Source organism: Prionailurus viverrinus, chromosome D2 (assembly GCF_022837055.1).
Source record: "Prionailurus viverrinus isolate Anna chromosome D2, UM_Priviv_1.0, whole genome shotgun sequence".
Classification (NCBI taxonomy): Eukaryota; Metazoa; Chordata; class Mammalia; order Carnivora; family Felidae; genus Prionailurus; species Prionailurus viverrinus.
Window position 1 is genome coordinate 80,468,285 of NC_062571.1, and position 22,556 is coordinate 80,490,840.

Below are 22,556 nucleotides of genomic sequence, written 5' to 3' on the forward strand. Positions count from 1 at the left end.
GCTCTCTCAGAATGCGCTGGAACGCAGAAACAATCGCCCAGCCACCTCTGCTGATCTCTGCGGGACGCTGGAGCCTAGCAAGAACGTGAACCAAGTCCACAATTGCAGGGACACCTCTTCTGAGGTCCTCAATGATGGACATGGGGGTAGGGTCCCCGAGAAGGGGTCCGACGAGGAGGCACAGCAGTGGCATCCCAAGAGAAGCCACCAAAAGTGAAAGAAGCGACCGGGGCCCCAGGAGAAGCACACAGAGGGAGGCTGACCTGACTGTTCCCCCACCCAGCAGGGCATCGCGCTCTGGGAGGAGAAAGCCATGGTAGAGAGGAACAGACAGACCATTGCACCAGGAGCCAGCAGCCTTGCTGAAGGAAGGTCTCCCAGGAGCTGGCGTCGAGAAGGGGGCCACGATGAGGCGGAGGGGGAGCCAAGGCACCGGCTCGGCGGGGTGGGCAACGGGGATGTGGGCAGGGGCCGTGGAAGCCTGGGAACGCGGTGCGTGGTGGACAGATGCTGGAGGAGGAGGGTCTTCCGGGCAGGACATCACAGCTCCAGTTACAAATGGGGGCCTCCCCGGGGCCAACGGCTGGATAGAAAGATCCCGGGCAAAACAAGGCCTCCTGTTAACGCGGGATGGAGAAATCCACACGGAGATTTGGGGCTTTGCTGCAAACGTGACTCATTTTCACCGGGAGGTGAACTTTTTTTCAGACGGACTCAAAATAGCGTTTGGGGTTCATCTGGCAATATATCGAGGGTAACTGGCGTATGTGATTTTTTTCTGAGTATATGGGTTGTTTTTCTACTGTTTCATACCGAAGGGGCGTGTGCACGTCTGGCAGACGAAAGAAGGTCTCCACCGACTCCCAGCGTCCCCGTGCCATTTGGCCAACTCTGAGAGACTGCCATAGAAGGATGAGGTTTAAGCTCTGGTGTCTCCATTGGGTACACGGTCTACTCTGCTTGGGAGGGAGGGAGGAAAGGAAGGAAAGACGCAAATACAAGACTTTTAGGGTGCCTGGGTGCCTCAGTCGGTTAAGCGTCCAGCTCTTGGTTTCAGCTCAGGTCACGATCTTGCAGTTCATGAGTTCGAACCCTGCACCAGGCTCTGTGCTGACAGTGCAGAGCCTGCTTGGGATTCTCTCTCCCTCTCCCTGCCCCTCCCCTGCTCATGTGCTCTCTCTCTCTCTCTCTCTCAAGATGAATAAATAAACTTAAAAAAAAAACAAACCATAAGACTTTTCCCCCAAATTATTTAGAGCATTATCTTTTTTTTTTTAATGGCTATTTATTTTCGACAGAGAGAGACAGAGACAGAGCATGAGCGGGGGAGGGGCAGAGAGACCGGGAGACACAGAATCCGAAGCAGGCTCCAGGCTCCGGGCTGTCGGCACAGAGCCCGACGCGGGGCTCGAACTCACGGACCGTGAGATCATGACCTGAGCTGAAGTTGGACGCTCAACTGACTGAGCCACCCAGGTGCCCCTAGAGCATTATCTTTAAACTCATGGCTCTAACACAGTGACCATTTTTATTTTTCTCATTTACATTTTGGTCCTCTTCTATCCACATGTTAACTTTGCATATATAAGAGTTACAATCTTTCCACACATGAGGTTGTAGATTTTTTTTATCTTAACATTTTCTTAACATGTCCATACATTTCCCCATATAGGTTAGTTTAAAAAAAAATTCAACCGAGTAAATTTGAAGATCTAATTGGCTTTATCAAGCGATCCATGAATCAAGTAGCATCCCATTGAGCGAGCAGAGAGATTGTCCGCAGAGTTGTTCAGAATGGAAGGTTTTTACAGGCAGGAGGGTGGGGCAAGAAGGTTATTAGCAAAGGAGAAGAAATGATTGTTTCAGGCCAGGACATCTTTTTTGGGGGGATGGGAATAGTAGGGCTTGTTACCTTTTTTTTTTAATTTTCTCTCTGCCTCTCTCTCTCTCTTTTTATTAACGATTGCCTCACTAATAGTGATCAAGACATCCCAGATTGACTTTGAAAAGATTATATTCCTGGAATAAACTGAATCTGTAATTCAAAGTCCTGGTTGGCTGTCCTAGGGGGCAAATGACTCCAATTTGGGCTTGTTTTTCGTCTCTTTGTCTGTTTTTCTTTTCTTTTTTTTTTTTTCTTTTTTTTTTTCAACGTTTATTTATTTTTGGGACAGAGAGAGACAGAGCATGAACAGGGGAGGGGCAGAGAGAGAGGGAGACACAGAATCGGAAACAGGCTCCAGGCTCTGAGCCATCAGCCCAGAGCCTGACGCGGGGCTCGAACTCACAGACCGCGAGATCGTGACCTGGCTGAAGTCGGACGCTTAACCGACTGCGCCACCCAGGCGCCCCCTGTTTTTCTTTTCTAACGGGGCTGAATGACCAAATATATTCCATTGAGTAGATACGCCATGATATAACTAAGCTATTTTCTTATTTTCGGACATTACGGTCGTTTCTGTTTCTCTGCGTTTTGCTTTCCTAGCCGACGTACTTTTATCCGTGATCATGAGCATCTTTGTATACGTGGTCGTTGTTCCATTTGATTGACTTCTTTGCATAGAGTTTCAGATGCCAGAATAAATAAGTACTCAGACTGTATAAGTCTTTGTGGGTTTTGCTTCATTTCCACATTTTGTCTTCCAAACATATTGTGCCCACGGATCCATCACGCTACAGGCATCCGTGAGTGTGCCCACTTCACCTCGGCTTAGTGTATATATTATATTATATTATATTATATTATATTATATTATATATTATTATATTCTTTGTCAGTCATCCTTTGAAAGCCATGTTATTTTCATCTTCGGCGTAAGTATTCTCCCAGTGCGTTATCCCTTAAAAATTTTTTCCATGATTGTCATTATTCCAAAGTTTGTAGACTTCCCTATTGAACTCAGCCAATCTTTGTCTGTATGGTGGTTTCGATTGCTTGTGAGACAAGCGATTCATCCATAGATCTGATAAATATTCTGTTTTCTGTCCTGCCAGTTTATCTAAAATTTAGTTTTCCATATTGTATGCTTGAATCTGCCCTGGCTTTATGAGGTGTATGGTGCCCTGTGGATCCAAACCAATCTTTTTTTCCGAATGACTGTGCTATTATCCAACGTGATTTGAACACACTGCTGCCTTAGTACTTGTTTTGGAAAGTGGACTTTATCGATGCGAGCGTTTTCCATACTCCATTTCTCTGGGCTGCCCTGCTATCTCTCTGGGCCTGGGCCAGCTGTGTGATTTCAATAGTTTCACTCGATCACATGCTCTTGGGCCCAACAGCTTCAGCTCATACCCCCTGTCTCTCTACTCCTCACTTTGTTGCTCTTTGTATTTTTTAGAGGGGACTTCAAAGCATATTGATTTTAAAACATCTTTTGGGGATTTTGATTGGAAGTGTGTCGAATCCGCACATTAGCTTGGGGGAAGATAGACATCTATTCAATATTTTATCTTGCCGACCAAGAGCATAGCTTACCTGTCCATCCCATAAACTCCCTTTGAAAATTAGCTTGATTAATTCAGTTTGAAGGGCTGTGTTCTAATTCCAACTCTGCCTCTGTCTGGTGGAAGGATTCCAGCAAGAGCTCCTTTCCTCATCCTGACAACGAGAGGCTGGACAGGTTCATTGTTCAGAGAAACAGCAAATACTTGTTTTTTCTTTCCCATTGTAAGCTGCTCAGGTCAGGGATAGGGTCACCTCCTTCTTGTCCTCTTGGTTCGTTGGTCTCCTTCCCGCTTTTTTTTGGAGGGGAGCAGGAGAGAGGCAGAGACAGAGGGGGACAGAGGATCCAAAGTGGGCTCTGTGCTTCGCAGCAGGGAGCCTGATGAGGGACTCAGACTCACAAACCATGAGACCATGACCTGAGCCAAAGTCTGATGCTCAAGTGACTGAGCCACCCGGGTGCCCGGTCTCCTTCCCTCTTGGAAAGAGTTCTGCTCATCTGCCCTGTTGGTCACACTGCCTCTGCCACTGGAGACCTCCCCCCCTGCCCCATCTACATCACACCCAAATGACACTGCCTAATGTCCACCTGGATGACCCATAAGGATGGGCTGGCCCTCTTGTGTGGTGATCTGAACCTCAGCCCCCGACTCCCATGACTGCCCTGAAATCGGACGGCCTCCAAAACCACAAACTCACACTGTCTTCCATCTTTTCAGCTAGCTTACGTGACCCGACTCTCACTTCTCTGTGACCCTGCAGAGACCCCGGAACCACTGACCCTTTCGTTGTCTCACTGCCCAAGTGGTCCTTCCATATTCACTCTCCTTGCTCAGGTCAGATGGCGTCTACAATCGTTACAATCTGCTAGAGGCAGCTGGTGCCCCACGATAGCCCCTTGGCCCTCAGGTGCCTGCACATAACCATCGCTTCTTATCGCAAGCACCTCCATTCAGGGCCTCAGTCTGACCTTTGGGGGCCCCTTCTCCGTGCTCTGGACTGAATTGTGTCTTCCCAGAAGTCACATGTTGGATCTCCAACCTTCAGTGTGAGTACATTTGGAGATAGGGCTTTCACAAGGTAATCATGGATAATTGAGGTTATAAGGGTGGAGTCCTAATCTGATAGGGTTGGGGACTTTACAAGCGAAAGAGAGAGTTCTCTCTCTCTCCAGGTGCGTGTATTGAGGAAAGGCCATTCGAGCATACAGCAAGAAGGTGGCTGTGTCCAAGCCAGGAAGTGGCCTGTGTCACTAGGAACAAATCAGCCAGCATCTTGATCTTGGAGTTTCTAGCCTCCAAAACTGTGAGTTTCATTGTTTACACCACCCAGTCTGTGCTGTTTTGTTATGGCAGCCCAACCAGACTTAAACACTCCGTAAGGAAAAAATATTAAAAATTATATTTTATGATTGCATTGGTAGAAACAGACATATTAATATTATATATTAAAGCATTTTCTGCAAGCCTAAAGTTCATTCACTTTTTTTCCCTTCTTATTAAAAAAGAAAATGGAAACCAAGGCACCTGGGTGGCTCAGTCGGTTGAGTGTCCAACTTTGGCTCAGGTCATGATCTCACGGTTCGTGGGTTCGAACCCCTCATCGAGCTTGCTGCTGTCAGCTTGGAGCCCTTTTGGGATCCTCTGTTCCCCACCCTCTCTGCCCCTCCCCCACTCACTGTGTGTGTGTGTGTGTGTGTGTGTGTGTGTGTGCAGTCTCTCTCTCTCTCAAAAATGAACAAAACATTTTAGAAACAAAAGAAAATGGAAACCATTTCATGAGCCCTACAAGTACCTTGGGTTCTGGGCATTGCACCCATCATGGCTGATGGACAAGATGGCGCTGCCCAGGGCCTTTCTGGGGCCACAGCAGGGTGCTCAGCCGTAGGCAGGACGTCCTCTGCGCCAGGCAGCTGGTGCTCCCGGGAGCAGCCCCAGCTAAGGGTGGGTGGGAGTGGGCAGGTAAGTGACCCCAGCTTCCCAGCCTTTGGGTGGGAGCCCCCTGAGGCGTTCTGTGTACTCTTGCAGAAGTCCATGGTGGGCGTGAGCTCCAATCGCCCACGGTGGAAACCTGCTATTTGTTCGCCTCGAGCCGGCTTTCTTCCCTTCCTCGTGTTGCTTCCCCCATCCAATCCGTGGTTCTTACTATCCCTTCCAAATAAATCCATGCTTTCTTTGCTCTCAAATCCTTGTCTTCAAGGTCTGTGGGGGGGACACCTAATCTCAGATACAATCATTCTCTTGCAAACACAGTAGAAACCCTCTTACCCAACTTCCCCTTAACAAAGGGTCTGGGAGTAACCACCTCTCTGCTCTCCCTCCGTGAACAGCAGTGCCTGATGTCAACACGCGAATGCTCTGGGAGGGAGGGGCTTGTCTCTGGTACCTGCCCGCCTCTGCTCCCACCTGTCCAGCTGTGAATGTGCCAAGGGTCGGATGTGATGGTCCCCGACTTGTTCGCACCAGTTTCGTTCCTACAGTGGGGTGGCTTTATTAAACGTGATGCAAGCTAATGAAATATGGATGCGAAAAGAGAGTCGCTGTTTCTATGAAAACAGAGTTGAATACGCCGTAAGACCACATGAAGACACCTTGCTAAAAAGGCTTTTGATCACACGAGACGTAGGTTGCCATCTGTAAGAGACTGGGAAAAATGGTGAAAACCTGGAAGATACCCGAGCCGTATCGCTGCAGAATATTGAACTTCTGCCTAAAAGTGAAACGAACCTGGACGCTGTCGATGTTGCGCGACAATGTGGCAGATGTGACAAGGGCGATCTTCGGTTTCCGAACCCATCGTGCTCTCTCCCCAGGATCTGGGTCAGGGAAGGATGCATCTCAGACAAACACCAGTGTCTAGCTATAATCCCCTCCCCTCTCCCAGCCCGGAGAATTTTCCTCTCCCCTGTGGTGAAACACCAGCTCAGCAAGTAATCATGATCATCTGTCTTTAGGCCATGACCTCCGCAGGGGAAACCTCAGGCCCGATTCCTCCTCTCCTGCTGGGGCGCAGATCAGATCCTGCATCCGTCTGAACAGGGCCAGAAGGAGGGATAAAGGCGGTTTTTAGATGAGCATCCCCCCCCCCATCCTGGTTGACTTTGCGGTCCTCAGCCGTGCTTCCTCCTGATGAAGTTTTGGAGGTGATGGTGGGGTTCGTCGGGTCCAGAGGCCAACGGCCCAGAAAGAATTCTCGAAGACGTCTTTGGTGCAAAAAGGTGATTTTATTAAAGCACGGCGACAGGACCCAGGGGCAGGAAGCGGGGCACTGCAAATGTGAGGGGTGACTGTTTTCTGGAATCCGGGGAGATAAAGTCAAGAGGGAGTTTCCAAAGAGACTTTCACGTGCTAAGGGCTTACTGGAGGCCTAGCTATGGTCAAGCTAAGGTTGTTTTTCCCTCTAGCAAAGCAGTAACACCGAGACTGTTAGGGAGTTACTGGACTTTAGGCTGTTGATGGGATTTTTTTCCAGTAAACGGGTGGAGACTCTTATCAGTTTAACCATGTTGTTTATCCTTCCTTGTTTTGGGTAGCCAGCAGTGTCCGAGAAATATCACGCGTGTCCCCCTGGGATTGTGTGTGGGTGGGGGGGTGCTAGCTTGGGTTTTGCGCTCAGCCTGCCTCACTCTCCCTCATCACTCTGACGCCCCTGGGTCCACCACTTGGCCTCCCACCTCCTCCTGGGCTCTGCACACAGCTCCCAGCACGACGTCAGCCATGTCCCCCGGCGAGAGGGCCTGCTCCCGTCTGTGCCCGGGGTGCCCCCCATCTGCCTGGTACAGTCTTGGGTACCCCACGCATGCTCCCTCGGTACTCCTGGGTAGACCCCCAAGGGAGTAAGAAAATCCCTCTGGCTCAGCCCTCCTATGCCCCTGTGATCTTAACGGGCTTCCATTTCAGTGGCGGACCTTTTCCCGCCCATGTTATCTGATTCCTCATTTCAGGCCCTAAGCAGGGACTGTAATTCACGGGTTCCCTGACAGCCCGGGGATCTGCAAGCAGGGCACGGATGAGGAGGACGGTGCAGGAAGAGAAGGCAGTGCTCCTGAGGCCGGCTTTGCAGCTCCCTCGTGTCCTGAGCCTCGGGATCGTGGGGCGACGTGGACCTGGCCCTCAGGAGGGAAGAGAGAGGGGTACGGTGTGCCGGGGCGGGTGGTGATCGTTGGCCTCCTGGCTCTGGAGGGGCTTGAACAGCCACGACCAGGGCTCCTTCTGACACTGGGGGAAGGGGACCTGGCTGTCCAGGACAGAGATGGGGCAAGAGACTGAATCTGTGATGGGCGTCCATCGTGGGCCACGCCGGGCTAAGTCAGGCCCCTCTCCTGGTGGCCTGGGTATCGTTCACGTGGTCAGGCAGCCCCCCAACCCCTCACCCTCAGCCCAGAGGAGGTCTACGTTTTTATTTATTTTTGGGACAGAGAGAGACAGAGCATGAACGGGGGAGGGGCAGAGAGAGAGGGAGACACAGAATCGGAAACAGGCTCCAGGCTCTGAGCCATCAGCCCAGAGCCCGACGCGGGGCTCGAACTCACAGACCGCAAGATCGTGACCTGGCTGAAGTCGGACGCTTAACCGACTGCGCCACCCAGGCGCCCCCTTAAAAAATTTTTTTAATGTTTATTTTTGAGAGAGAGAGAGAGAGAGACAGAGCATGAGTGGGGGAGGGGCAGAGAGAGAGGGAGACTCAGAATCCGAAGCAGGCAGGCTCCAGGCTCTGAGCTGTCAGCACAGAGCCCGGTGCAGGGCTCGAATTCACAGACCGCGAGATCATGACCTGAGCCAAAGTCAGATGCTTAACCGACTGCGCTACCCAGGCGCCCTCAGAGGAGGTCTAAAGAGGCCTCTGCTGTTAAAGGCCATCTGTGCCCCTTGGAGGTTCATTCAGGGCCCAGATATTAAGCTTATCAGCTTCCTTCCCCGGGGCCCGGCTGTCCGCTCGCATGTCAGCTCCGCAGGGACAAAGATCCCACCCGCCTATTGTGTTTTGTGTCCGAGCCCCAGAGCCCAGCAGAGCCCCTGACGCGAAGTCCGCGCTCAGGAAGCTCCCATCCAGGGCCCCTTCCTAAGGGCCCCGGGGCAACACCTAGTGGGCAAGCCCACTTCTAGCGGAGGAGGGAAAACCACTTTCGTTTCCATGTCTGGAGCGCCCTGACCGTTTGACCAAATACACAGCACATCTGGAGGCTGCCGTGTGGAGATACGTCGGAAGTTTCCCAATCCTGTCATAAAAATTAAAAATTCATCTCGTGAAAAAATAGAAGGCAAGTGTAACTAACTGGGAGGTTGGCTGCGTTGCCTGGAAGCTGATGAGGATCAGGTCACGGCGCTGCCGGAGAGAGTCCCCGCGGCGCCTCTGTGCAGAGCGCACCAGCTGCTCCAGCCTCTTACCTGAAACCCTCGGATCAATCGGTGCATTCCTGCCCCCTCCCCGCCCCAGGGAACGGGCCCCAGACGAGACCCGGCCTTTCTCCTTACCTGCGGGCATGCTTTCTTTCAACTCCATCGACGTGGGGGCTGTCCCTCAAGCCTAATTTTCCTTCCAACGTCTCCCCGGTGGCCTCCCAATTACAGATTGCTGAGCTCACTTGAACAGGTTGGAAAGCGAAGGCTCCTCGCCTCTGAGCCGGAGAAGGGACCAGAAATCACACCCCTGAAGGGTGACGGATACGTAGGGCGGCTTCGCGTGGTTTACGACTGTAGTGTGGACCAAGGCCGGATCGCATAACTGGGCACGAAATTTCAAGCAGTGCCAGGAGACCCATGACCCCCCCGCAACTCTCTCACGTGACCCCCCCCCTCCATTTCACTACAATAATTTCATGATGCTCATCTGGGAGCGTATTGATCGTTGAGCAAAACGCAGAAATGCACACACGGAGTGGTTCCAGACACCCCGAGGCACGCGACAACGTGCCTTTGAACCCCGAGAACACTCACGTGGCCCAAAGCCCCCCATAACGACAGAGTTGTGGTCCAGTTCCCACTACGTGATGGCCTCATGCTGAGCAGAGTATACGTCCTTTGGGCTTTGGCTGTGAGACTCGCTCTGGCCACGTGGGTGTTAGCAGGCTCAGCAAACAGCCTGGAATGTGCTTGCACAGTGGGGTCTGCTGTCTCACTCTGGGGATCGTCATGAGACGAACACGCTCCAGACGCTGCTAGCCCTCCGGCCAGGTTCCGGAATGAGACACGTGGAGCAGACCACATGCCCCGCTGGCTGCCGGTCCAGGCGCGACGCCTGACGTGTGGGGACACCTAATCCCGGGCTGCACCTGGGGGCCCTACAGCCCAGATCCAGGAGCCAAAAGTCTAAGCCAGCCCAGCTGAGCTGCGGGCGACCCAAAGACCAACGAGTGATAATAAGTTAATTGTTGTTTTAAGCCACTGAAACCTGGAGCGGTTTGTTACGCAGTAGTATTGTGGTGATCGCTGACTGATGCAACATCCAAGCTCATACAAAGTCTACACAAGCACTGTGTGGAATACACGCGCACACACACACACACACACACACACGCCTTTGCGGTGAGCATAAACATTCACCATCCCAGGGACTGGGATGCCCCCCGCTGCCAGCCTGCGGTCCTCTTTCTCCAAGGCTGCCAAGACCACTGCCAGCACAGCCCGGTCTTCCCAAGGCCACTTGTGCCTTTGACATCCATCACCGTGCCGCTCAGAGCTCGGCATCCTTTATCTCGTCAAGTTGTTCTCACATCCTTTCTGCCAAGAAAGCGTTGCTTTTGAAGCCTTGGCAGCTGACTATTTTTCCCCCCTTCCTACCCCAGTTGTTGCATGCCTGTCAGACTTGTGACATCCCGTTCTCTCGAGGGGAAAAATCGCAGCTGGGATGTGTGCAAACGAGTCCTCAGAATGCGTAGCGTCCATATCCTTGCTGTCGGCTCCTCTGACGGGCCTGCTTTTCCCACTCTCGTCACAGCTGCTCCGGCGATGAGCCGCAAACTGAGCCGCTCGGTTATCAGAGGGGAGCAGGTGCCCCCGCTCCCCTGCTCGCAGCCAGTGGAAGAGGAAAGTCAGGGCTGGAAGAGCCCCTCGGCCCTCCCTTCTCAGAGCCCTCTGCAGGCCGGCTCAGGGACGGGCTTCCCATCTGTCTGCCGCCTCGGCCCAAGCATCCAGCCACAGTGTCAGGCTGGGCAGCCTTGAGAGGCCCGAGGAGGCCCACCAGCCTCACAGAGACCTCTCCTCAGGCCCACCCTACTGGGGAGGATTGGATGCTGTCTGCACAGGGCACCCCATCCTGGTTCACTTGAGAGAGTTTGTTGATTCAGCTCTGGGCCAGGCCCAGGTAGGGGAGACACCTGCAGAAACCCGCCCTGGTCCTATCTGCCCCTCCACCCCAGGAAGTTCAGCAAGGGCCGCCCTAGGATTTTAACGGGAGTCGTAAGGGATGAGTAAAGGTTTCCAGGTGAATCGTGGGAGGGGGAAGGCATTCCAGGGAGAGGGAACGGCGTGTATAAACAATGCGAAGGATATGAAAATCTAACGTGTTTGGGGAAATGCGGAGCTCACGGAGACTTGACCCCGGGTGACTGGGGAAGGCCGCGGCAATGGGGCCCAGGCAGTCAGCTGAGGCTGCGCCTTTAAGCTTCCTTTGCAGCCAGAGTAATGGGTTTGGACCTCTCTGGTGGGCAAGAGGGAGCCATGGAAAGATTTGCGCTGGGGGAGATGCAGGGACAAGGTTGCATCTCATCGGGTCCCCCAGCTGCAGGGTAGAAGCTGGATCAGAGAGAGATGGGCTGCGGGACAGGAAGGCCAGCGACAAAGGTTCGGGGAAGAGCTGACAAGGGTCTGGCCCCACAGGGTGGCCTCGGCAGCAGAAGGAGGGGACAGAGCCCAGTTTCCCTCCCTGCCTCAGCCTGTCCTTGGTTTGCTCGCCATCTGTGAAGCGATGCAGGTGCCCGTTGCTACATCGGGAAGCAAGCTCGGCCTCCTGTTCCTCCCCCTCCTTCATTCTCAGCATCATGAATATCACATCCCGACAATGGGAACTTCAGTACCTCTTGGATGAGCCCTGCCTGCTCCCTTGGCCGACACCTTTATCCAGGACTTACCAGCTCACTGTCTTGGGGGACTGCCCCAAAGCCCAAGCCCCTGGGTGCCCACTTCCTTTTGGTACCTGCTTCTTTCTCCTGCATCCAGCAAATATTTCGGGAGTGGCACAGCAGGCCAGGGCCTTGGGTATCAGGGTCTGAACGTAGTGAACAGCGAACAGAGTCTCTGGCTTTTTAAAGTCTTCTCTACACGGGGGAAAGCAGATGTTCAACAAATTGCTGCAGGGGCGCCAGGGACGCTCGGTTGGTTAAGCGTCCGATGTCGGCTCAGGTCATGAACTCATGGTCCGTGGGTTCAAGCCCCGCGTCGAGCTCTGTGCCGACAGCTCAGAGCCTGGAGCCTGCTCTGGATTCTGTGTCTCCCTCTCTCTCTCTCTGCCCCACCCCCGCTCACTCTCTGCCTCTCAAAAATAAATCAAACATTAAAAGCATAAAAAAAAATTGCTGCACAGTTTTCAGCGCACACACCTGGGGGAGGGACAACGAGGAACCCTGTACCAGGGCCACAGCCTCTGTCAGGAAAGAGCACAGAAAGTTCCAGCCGAAGCCTGGAGGCCACCTGGGAGCCATACAGAGCAAGGGGCAGCGTGTGCAGGGCTCTGAGATGGGAAGGAGCTTGGAGGAGAAGGGGACAGGCAGGGCAGGGCCAGGCCCGGAGGAGGCCAGTGGGGGCGGGGCTTGGAGGCTGTCTGGCCCGTGTGACGGGTGGAGAATTCTCCCTAAAGGCAAGAAAACCACTTGTCGTGGGCAACTCGTGGCCCTCAAAATATATGTTCACCCAGAACCTTGGAACGTGACCTTATTTGGAATAAGCGTCTTTGCAGATGTCATTGAGGTAAGGATCTCAAGACGAGCCCGTGTACGTGGGCCCTAAATCCAATAAGTGTCCTTGTAAGAGACAGAAAAGAGAACGGGGGGCGGGGGGGGGGGGGGGGAGAAGGCCGCATGAACACAGAGGCAGAGACAGAGCCTTGCGGTCACAAGCCCAGGAACGCCCGGGGCCACCAGACGCTGGAAGAGGAGAGGGAGACTCTTCCTACAGGGCTTCCAGAGAGAGCGGTGTGGCCCCGCTGACACCTTGGGACTCTGGCCTCCAGAAATCCAGATAAAATTAAAAAAAACATTTTTTTTAACGTTTATTTTTGAGAGATAGAGAGAGACAGAGCGCAAGCGGGGGTGGGGCAGAGAGAGAGGGAGACACAGAATCCAGGCTCCAGGCTCTGAGCCATCAGCACAGAGCCCGACGTGGAGCTCGAACCCCCGAACCGTGAGATCGTGACTTGAGCGGAAGTCGGACACCTAAACCCACTGAGCCACCAGGCGCCCCCACAATTCTGCTGCTTAAAGCCAAGCTGGTGGCCATGTGGCCACATGTGGCCATGTGGCCATGTAGCAACCCCGGGACACTCATGCCATCGTCAAAAGGGGAACGGGAATGAAACAACCCAATGTGCAACCCAATGGTGCACACAAAGGGGCCGGAGTGACAGGCACTAGTATTCCAGATCCCACCGTGCCTGCCGCCCATCAAATATTAATCTGCTGACCACCCACGTCCGCTCCCCCTCCCCCCCACGAAAGCACACAATGCTCCATGGACACTGTGGTGTAAGGAAGGCCCAGCACCTGCCTAGGGGTGCGGTGGGTGGAGGGGAGGAGCCGGCACTGGGTGAGACTGGCTTGCTCAGCCCTCCTCGGGCAGGGGTGGGCGACTGCGGGCAGTGGTGGTGAGTGTCTAGCCGGCTGGGGCCTCCCGGTGCCCTCCAGGTCACGGCCAAGAAGGACAGGAGTCACAGGAGAAGGAACAATTAACCACGCCAGGGTGAGGAAGGCACAGGAAAGAAAGCTGAGGTTGGGGGTGGGCCCCCCAAGGCAGTGAGAATGTGATTGAGAAGCCATTTTGCACTTGAATGAGAAGACATTAAATTCCTGGGCTGCCTGGGGGTACAGAGCCCCCCCCCCCACCTTCCCCCAGGTGCTGTCCTTGGCCCTCAGGCACCTGCTGTCTTCAGCAGAACAAACCTGAAAACTGATCCTGAGGGCGCCTCCTTGCGGGCCTCACGGCCAGGAATCCTCAGCTCCTGCCTGGTGTCCAGACCCCCATCAGGTAGGGGTCAAGGGGAGCCAGGCGGTCCAGAGGCCTCCGTGGGACAAGTCGAGAACTTCAGGCTCAGCTTCCCCACCTGCGAAATGGGCACAGGGCATCCGACAAGTCCCGGGAAAAAGCTATTTTGCTTCTGACCCACCTGCCACCCTGAGTCTGGACTCCAACACCTCTCTCCCACCACCCCTCCCCCCCAAAACCTCACCTGAGACGCCTGCTCCAGGCTCCAGACCATAAACTCCAGCTTATCAGACACTTTCACAGTTAGAAATATGACATTCAACGGCATTGTTATTTTAAAAATAAAAACAGACCAACCACAAACATGTGGCAGCAGCAATATATTTCACCCTGCCCCTCATTTCCTGGAAAGCCTTCATTACTGCTTCCAAAAATACATTCCCAAGGCTCATTAAAGGTCCGAGGGAAAACGGGGCCAGGGTCTCCAGGCCCTTGGGCCTCAGCCGAGCGGGCCGGCACCTGTCGCAGACGGGTGAGTGGGACTATTTGTGAGTGGCGGGAGGCAGGGTGGGGGCTCCATGTGGAGGGGCCTGAGCACAGAAGCTGAGAGACACTCCTGGGAAGGGACCCCGCCCAGGATATTCTAGTTTGCAGCCATCGCTGTGGATTTCATTCCCGTTCCGCTTGTGCGTCCCCTTCCCACGGAAGCCAGTCTGGTCCCAGAGAAGCAGAGAGGGCCATTCCGCGGGCCCCTGGCTGACCACGGAGAATGCCTCTGCTGCTGCCCCCCGCCAGGGGCCCCAGAGCCCTTCCCCGCGCCAGGCCAAGTCCCTGCCTCTCCTCCAGGTCCGGGGCTGAGCTCTCCCCCCACTCCCCGCCCCACCCCGGGTGGGGTCCTTGTCGCTTGTGGCCTGAGTCGGCCTAAAAGGCTTCTGGGAGAGTTCTGGGAGGCCCGGGGTGACTCATTCCCATGAGAGGGGGTCTCGGGAATGGAGAACACTACCAAGGACCTCCTCCAGGGTGATCCAAGAAGGTGTGCCTCACCTCCCCCTTCCCCCAGATGCAGGGCCAAAGCCTCAGTGATGGGCAACGCCCCCAAACCCAGGGCTCTGCCTCCTACCCGCAGCCTCCCCGTCCCCCAGCCTGGCAGCCTGCCCCAAGCTGTCCTCTGTCCCCAGCCCCACCGTGCCCACCCTGCCCACGGGGGCTAGGCAGCCTGTCCCTTCTCCTGGCTTGTTCCTGCCTTTTCCTCTTAATCTTCACACAGCTAGAGCGCCCCCGGTCCCCACACCCTGCCCCCAGAGACACCCGTGACTGATCTTCAGTGCCCGCTTCCTGTCGCATGAGGGCACAGTCAGGCCCATTTCCCCCGGGGCCTCACTCACGCCGGCGTGCACCTCGTCTATTCTTATCCCCATTTGACGGAGGAGGAAACCGAGGCCCAGAAAGGTAAATGCACCCAATAAGCCACCAGCTAGTAAGTGGTGGGGTTGTGGCACCTGGCTGGTTTCACGCGGCTCTGCTGCCTCTGGGATCGCCTGACCCACGTGGGCGTGCGGGTGTGGGCACGCCCCTCGGAGAGGGCCCTTGGTGACGGCGGCAGGACTTTGTCTATGCCTGAGACATAGCGCCAGGCTACAGCCCACCCGGGGCGGGCTCAGGACCCCCCTCTCGGGCTTGATCAGGGGTTTTGGCGGCAATGAGAGGAAGGCACAGGCCTCCAGCCGATGGCTTAGGCTGCAGTGGCCGTCAGAGAAAATACAACAGAAAGGCCGTCACCGAGAGCACATCCTTTCAGATGACTCGTGCTTAGGATGCTGTTTTCCACCGGGGAAGCATAAACCTCAGGTATTACATTTTTATCCCTGTGTGTGTGAGCCACAATTCTCCCTGGAGGTGAGACGCGGGGCAGGCGCACCCGGCGTCCCCGCCGCCAAGTCCGCCAGAGGGAACAGGCGTGAGGAATCCCGCCAACCCCAGAACCGTCCCCCTCGTGCAGGGCCGTCAGGCCCAAAGGGAGAGCGAGAGGCCAGGAAGCCCAGTGTTCGCGCACTGTGACACGTGGAGGGACAGCAGGGCAGGTACGCCCAGCAGAGGGACCTACCCGCTCCGGGAGGGAGCCCCTGCCTGGAGTCCCGGCACAACCAACACCTCCTCGACGGTGTGGAACGCTGAGGGAGCACCTGCTGCGAGCCGAGCGCCTTGTGCGCCTGGTGCGCCTTGTGCTGCTGTGCGCTGAGCGCCTTGTGCGCAACCTGGGAACTCATCTCCATCTCGCAGAGAAGAAAGCAGAATCCAAAACGGTAACCGGCTCGAGGCCATGTGGCCCGTAAGTGAGGCGCTCGGGCGTCCGAGCAACTCTGACCCACAGCGGCTGAGAAAGTAGGAGGCAACTTTTCTCACACTCAGCTGGGCAGGTCGCCAGCCACGTGTGGCATGAAGTCTGGGGAAGGTCAGAGCCACGGGATGGGGATTCTTTGCTCCTGGGCCACCACCGGCCCTGCTCTCTCCGGGACAGAGGCGTCTCTCTGAGCAGGACCTGGAGAGAGTCGGAGTGTCTCAGGAGGCGCTGAGGCCCCCAGGGTGGGCTCCACGTGAGTCACACTGGAAGGAGGACCCACCGGAAAGGCAGCCGCCGCGGGGCTGTACGGATCCCACCGCCCGAGCCCTTGGAGGACGCTTTCCCACAGCTGCCTTGAGACCCGGCCCATCTGTCGAAGGCATTTTACACGCAGGCGCTCTGATACGTCCAGGTCTGCACGAGCCCTTTCCACACCTGCTCCCCACGCACAGCGCAGAGCTCTCCGCCTCTAGAGTTCAGGCTTCCTGAAGGCAGGCATGGGACCAGCAGTTTGCTTCACCCCACAGGCCCTGTTAGGAGCAGACCCTTTGTTTTTTAATTGTTTTTAATATTTATTTATTTTCGACAGAGAGAGAGAGAGAGAGAGAGCCAGAGCCAGAGACAGAGCAGGAGCAGGAGAGGACAGAGAGAGAGGGAGACACAGAATCTTTTAGCAGGCTCCAGGCTCCGAGCCAACAGCACAGAGCCTGATGCGGGGCTCAAACTCACGAGCCGTGAGATCATGCCCTGAGCCGAAGTCGGACGCTTAACTGACTGAGCCACCCAGCGCCCTTAAAATTTTTTTTAATGTTTATTCATTTTTGAGAGGCAGAGAGAGACAGAGTGCAAGCGAGGGAGGGGCAGAGGGAGAGGGAGACACAGAATCCGAAGCAGGCTCCAGGCTCCGAGCTGTCAACACAGAGCCCGACGCGGGGCTCGAACTCACGAACCATAAGATCATGACCTGAGCCGAAGTCAGACACTCAGCCAACGGAGCCACCCAGGGGCCCCTTGGAATTACTGGTTTTTAAAGCAGCTTCACCAAGGAAGCGGTTCAGACAGGCTTGCCTACGGGGAAGCACCGAACGACTCTGGAGCATAATTTCTCATTACTTTAAAAAGATGGTGTGTGTCATATATGATACGTACTGAAATATTCAAATCAAGGAAGAGAAACACAATCCCACTGTTATATTTTGATATATAGTTTTCCAGTCTTTCTCTTTCATACATACTCAGACGTAGAATTTTTTTTTTTAATTTTTTTTTTCAACGTTTATTTATTTTTGGGACAGAGAGAGACAGAGCTTGAACGGGGGAGGGGCAGAGAGAGAGGGAGACACAGAATCAGAAACAGGCTCCAGGCTCTGAGCCATCAGCCCAGAGCCCGACGCGGGGCTCGAACTCCCGGACCGTGAGATCGTGACCTGGCTGAAGTCGGACGCTTAACCGACTGTGCCACCCAGGCGCCCCTAGAATTTTTTTAAAAACAAAACTGAGACCCTATCGCCTGCTGTGTTCGGCTACTTTACGGAAACATAAAATGCATCGTAAATCTCTTTCCAGGGGCGCCAGGGCGGCTCAGTCGGCTGAGTGTCCAACTCTTGATTTCGGCTCAGGTCGTGATCCCAGGTTCATGGGATCAAGCCCCATGTCGGGCTCCGTGCTGAACGCGGAGCCTGCTTAAGATTCCCTCCCTCTCTCTCTCCCTCTCTCTCTCTCTCTCTCTGCCCCTCTACCCCACTTGTGCTCTCTCTTTCAAACAAATAAATATCTCTCCCCATCAACAATGTTCTCTGGCAACAACACTCTCAGTGACTGGACGGGACCACACTGCATGTATATCCTCGACAACCCGCTCCTGCTTGTCAGCTCTCCATATGTATTTTTTTGAGATCTCACTATTGTAAACCACACTTGAAAAGTGTCCTCAAGCTGCCCTCCAGAAAGACTGCAATGGCTTGTCCCCCCACCGGCAGATGAGAGCAGGGAAGATATCTCTTGAAATATTAGCTGTGTTCTTGGCTCTTTCCTCTCCTTAAAAAATTGCCCTCCAAGAGCCTTAGAAGGTTAATGAATGTATTAATTTCTTGTGGGTAAATCATTTGTGAAATCAAAACATCACGGGCATATTGTAATATCTCAGAGTTGCGACAGGTGTCCCAGTAAATGGTGGGCAGAGGAAGTCAGGCATAAGAGGCATATTGCTTCTCCCGCAGCCCTGGCCACACCTGGAGGGAGACTCCAGTTGGGTTTGGGGGACCGTACCAGTGTGGGGGGGCTTCTGGCAATTTCCCAGGTTTCTCCAATGTTGGTCACATTGGAGCTGAGCTAGCAGAGACCTGCTCCAGCCCTGCCAATGCACGAAAGCTATGCCCAAGAATAAGGGAGTCGGACTTTAGAACCCCAGAAAGGGGCACCTAGAGATGACACATAGCACCGTCCCTAGGGTGTGGGCTCCTGAGCAAATATTGTTTTCAGGCTTCTGTCTCTATAAACAATTTGAGTCACCCTAAACCAGCAGCCCAATCTCACTTGATCCCAGAAAACAACAACAACAACAACAACAACAACAAGACAACCCCCACCAGAAATGCAAATAGAAACCACACGCCTGTTAGAATGACCATCGTTAATAAGACAAGAGATAACAAATCCTGTTGAGGATGTGGAGAAAAGGAACCTTCACCCCTGTTGGTGGGGATGTAATTTGGTATAGTCATTATGGAAAACGGTATGGAGAGTCTTCAAAAAAAGAAAACCAGAACTCCTATAGGCTCCAGCAATCCCTCTTCCGGTCACATAGCCAAGGGAATTGAAATCAGGATCTCGAAGGGGACTCTGGTCTCGCGAGTTCACTGCAGCATTATTCACAATAGTCAAGATGCAGAAACAACCTAAGTGTCTGTCAAAGGATGCGTGGATAAAGATGTGGTGTATATATAAAATGCAATAGTATCAGCCATGAGGAATAAGGAAATCCTGCCGTTTGTGACAACATCGGTGAAACTTTGAGGGCATTATGTTAAATACAATAAGCCGGAGACAAATACTGTACGATCTCACTTATGTGGGGAACCTTAAAAGGCTGAGCTCATAGGGGCGCCTGGGTGGCGCAGTCGGTTGAGCGTCCGACTTCAGCCAGGTCACGATCTCGCAGTCCGGGAGTTCGAGCCCCGCGTCGGGCTCTGGGCTGATGGCTCAGAGCCTGGAGCCTGTTTCCGATTCTGTGTCTCCCTCTCTCTCTGCCCCTCCCCCGTTCATGCTCTGTCTCTCTCTGTCCCAAAAATAAATAAACATTGAAAAAAAAAAAAAAAAGGCTGAGCTCATAGAAACAAAGAATGGAGTGGTGGTTTCCAGGGACTAGGCGTGGGGGGAAGTGGGAAGATACCGGTCAGAGCATACACACTTTCAGTTACAAGATGAATACGTTCCAGGGATCCAGTGTACAGCATGGTGATTACATTTAATAATACTGTGTAATATACTTGAAAGTTGATAAGAGGAGGTCTCAAATATTCTCACCACACACACGCACACACACACACACACACACACACACACACACAGTAACTATGTTACAGGATGGAGGCATTAGCTAACACTACAGTATTAATCATTTTGCAATATAGAAGGGTGTCAAATCAACACATTGTTCACCTTACACTTATACTAATGCCAACTGTATCTTAATAAAGCTGAAAAATAAATACCCCACCAGTCACTGGGAACAATCCCCCAGGCAGGCCCCCCTTCTGGAACCCAGCTCTAGGATGACTGCATAGGTGGGAGGGCCAGAGCCCCTTGGAGCATCTGGTCTACCCAATAGGTGTGTGGTCGAGAAGGAGCAGCGGGTAGTGGGCTGGAGAGATCCTCAAAGGACAGAAATGGGATTAAGGACCCACATGGGTCCCGGTCCAGGCTTTGGGCTTCCTGTCCAGCCAGCACTGTCATCTGAGCTCCTCCAAACACTAGAGACAGATTTTTTTTTTTTAGAGAGAGAGAATGTGAGTAGGGGAGAGGGGCAGAGAGAGAGGGAGGGAGGGAGGGAGGGAGAGAGAGAGAGAGAGAGAGAGAGAGAATCTTAAGCAGGCTCCACACTCAGTGCTCCATCCCATGTGGGGCTCAATCCCATGACCCTGGGGATCATGACCTGAGCCGAAATCAAGGGTTAGATGCCCAGCTGACTGAACTCCCCAGGCACACGTAGAGACAGAGCACTCCGAAGCTATGGACCTGGGCAGGGGCCTGGCTTGCACAGATCTAAGGGTGGTCCTGATGACAGATTTCCCTAGGAGACCCACGCTGGGTAAACCAGCTATCCCTTGTATAGTGAGTAAAGACGGGCACAGGACAACCATGTGGCTTGACATTTCCTGAATGTTTCTCCCGTTCTGTACCCACTCTGTGGTCCAGGAGGCTCATCCCTGGGTGTGCCATCAGCTAAGCCCCTCTGCCTCTGGTTTTGGCCAATGGGAGGCACAGGCTGAAGACCAAAGGGCAGGAGTGGAGAAAAGCCAGGGTATTTATTTAACCAGTTTCTTGCCTACCAGGCCACGGTCTGAGGAGCACTGCATTCTCTTCCTAAGGCTTTCCTACAGCCCTTACTAAGAAGCCCTTCCCTTCCTACCTAATTATAGCAGTGTGCTGTAGGATGAAGGAACCAGAATGCCATGCATATGGGAGAAGTGTTTGGGGCAGGGAGAGCATCTGAGGCAGGCTTTGAAGAATAGACAGATTTTGTCAGGTGGAAAGAGAGGTGAGCATTCCATCTCCATCCACAGAAGATGCTGAGAAGACCAGAGCCTGGTGAAGTAGTTGAATCCAGTCCATGGGGCACTAAGGAGCCTAGACTTTCTTCATGGGCACTGGGGACCCCGTGGTAATTTTTTGAGAAGAGGTTTAAGAGAAACTTTCCCTGAACCCAAAAAGATAGGATTTTTTTTTTTGCATAATCTAAGCAGTACAAATTGTGATAGAATTCCACATTTACTTAAGCACCCTATAAAAGTAAGGAAGAAAACATGGCAATATTCTATCTTTTTCTCTAGTCCATGAGAGTTGGTAACAAACTCTCAAATACACGTAGACTAAGTCCCCCCCCTTTTTTTTTCTTTTTGGAGACTGTTGTTTTTGAACACATTTTGTCTTTTCCATTCCCAGAGGGAAAGTAACTGGGAAGAATGAGAAAGAGACCTCCTCAAGGGTCTACACCCTTCACCCCAAACTCTAAGACTATTTTGGTCCTTGCTCAAAGATGTCCTATTCCAACAGGGGCAGCAGACATTGCTGCACTGAAGCAGGAACTGGTTCCAAAGCTTTCATTTCCAATACCCTTGGGCCAGAGAAAGCAATCAGAAGCCATGCAGAGTGGGGACAAGGATGCTGGTGGCTGTAGTCCAGAGGAAATCAGACCCGCTTCATGAGTCACCATCATTTTCCCATTGGTGACTCCCCTATTGATGCAGGCAATGTGAAGAACACACTGATGGGGGGGGGGGGTCCTGCCTATCAGAGGGCGTCCTCTGGGAGTAGGGATGTAGAGGACACCGGTCCCCAGTGCTGCCGTGGGAGGAGAGTCACACACCCAGCCCAAGGCTGCAACTCTTGGGTCCCTGAGCAATCTGCCAACTGGCCTTATCTTTCTCTGACCTACTGACTTACATCTTGTAAATCCCAGAATCTGAGACTAGAGTAGCTGGGAGAAGTATGAAAGGTCCATGTGATAGTCAAGCCCCGCCCCCTCACCCAATTTACAGATGGGAAACGCTTTGCCCAAGCCCTTCCAGGGCTTTCTCTCCCCATCTATGACTTATCACCAGGGCCCTACCTTCTGCCTTGACTATAGCACCAGTGGCCCCCCCGCTTTGTACGCTCCATGCTAAGGGCATGACGTGAGACCTCTGGAATGTGTATTAGCTTGCTTTTCATGCACTCAAGAAAACTGAACTTAGAGAGGTTGCCCAAATTGCCAGAGCTCACGCAGCCGCTCACTGCCGCAGCTGGGATTTGAGCCTGTCTTGGATGTACGTTGCCTACCTTGTGTGATACATGGTGTTGCATTGGTTGTAGACTCAGCACTACAGGTTTCTACGAGTCCATCACTCGTTTTAGGGACTGGCAATGCTATCCTTGTGTCTAACCCAAATCCATCTTGGGCCAAAGGATGCCCATCTCCTTTTGGGCCCTTCGCTGGCATTGAGGACCGCTGAGTAAAGAGCACGGGCGGTGGGAATCTTCTAGGCTCACGAAAGCACTCTCGGCCTTGGCCTTCAGGGCACCGCTGTTCTCTACCTTCCGTGTTCTCCTTGCATCCTCCAACCTGAGTCAGGACCCATGGCCAGCAATCAATCGTGACTCTGCTCTTATGCAAGTCGGCCTCCGTTCCAAGTGCCCAGAAAGCGAGGGGGGCTTGAAGCCATGAGGCGCTGGTTTCTGCCTTCCCTCTCCTAGGGTCTAGGGACCCCTGCCTTCACTTCCAGAACCTAGCTGTCATGTCTGATCCTTATTTCTCTCCTGTGGCACTGGATTCACTTGTTCTCCTCCCCCCGGGCCCCAACCCCAGGGGCCTCACTGCTAACAGCTAGGGCTGTTGCAGTAGCCCTGGGGAGGCACAGGGCGGCCCCGGTGGGCTTTG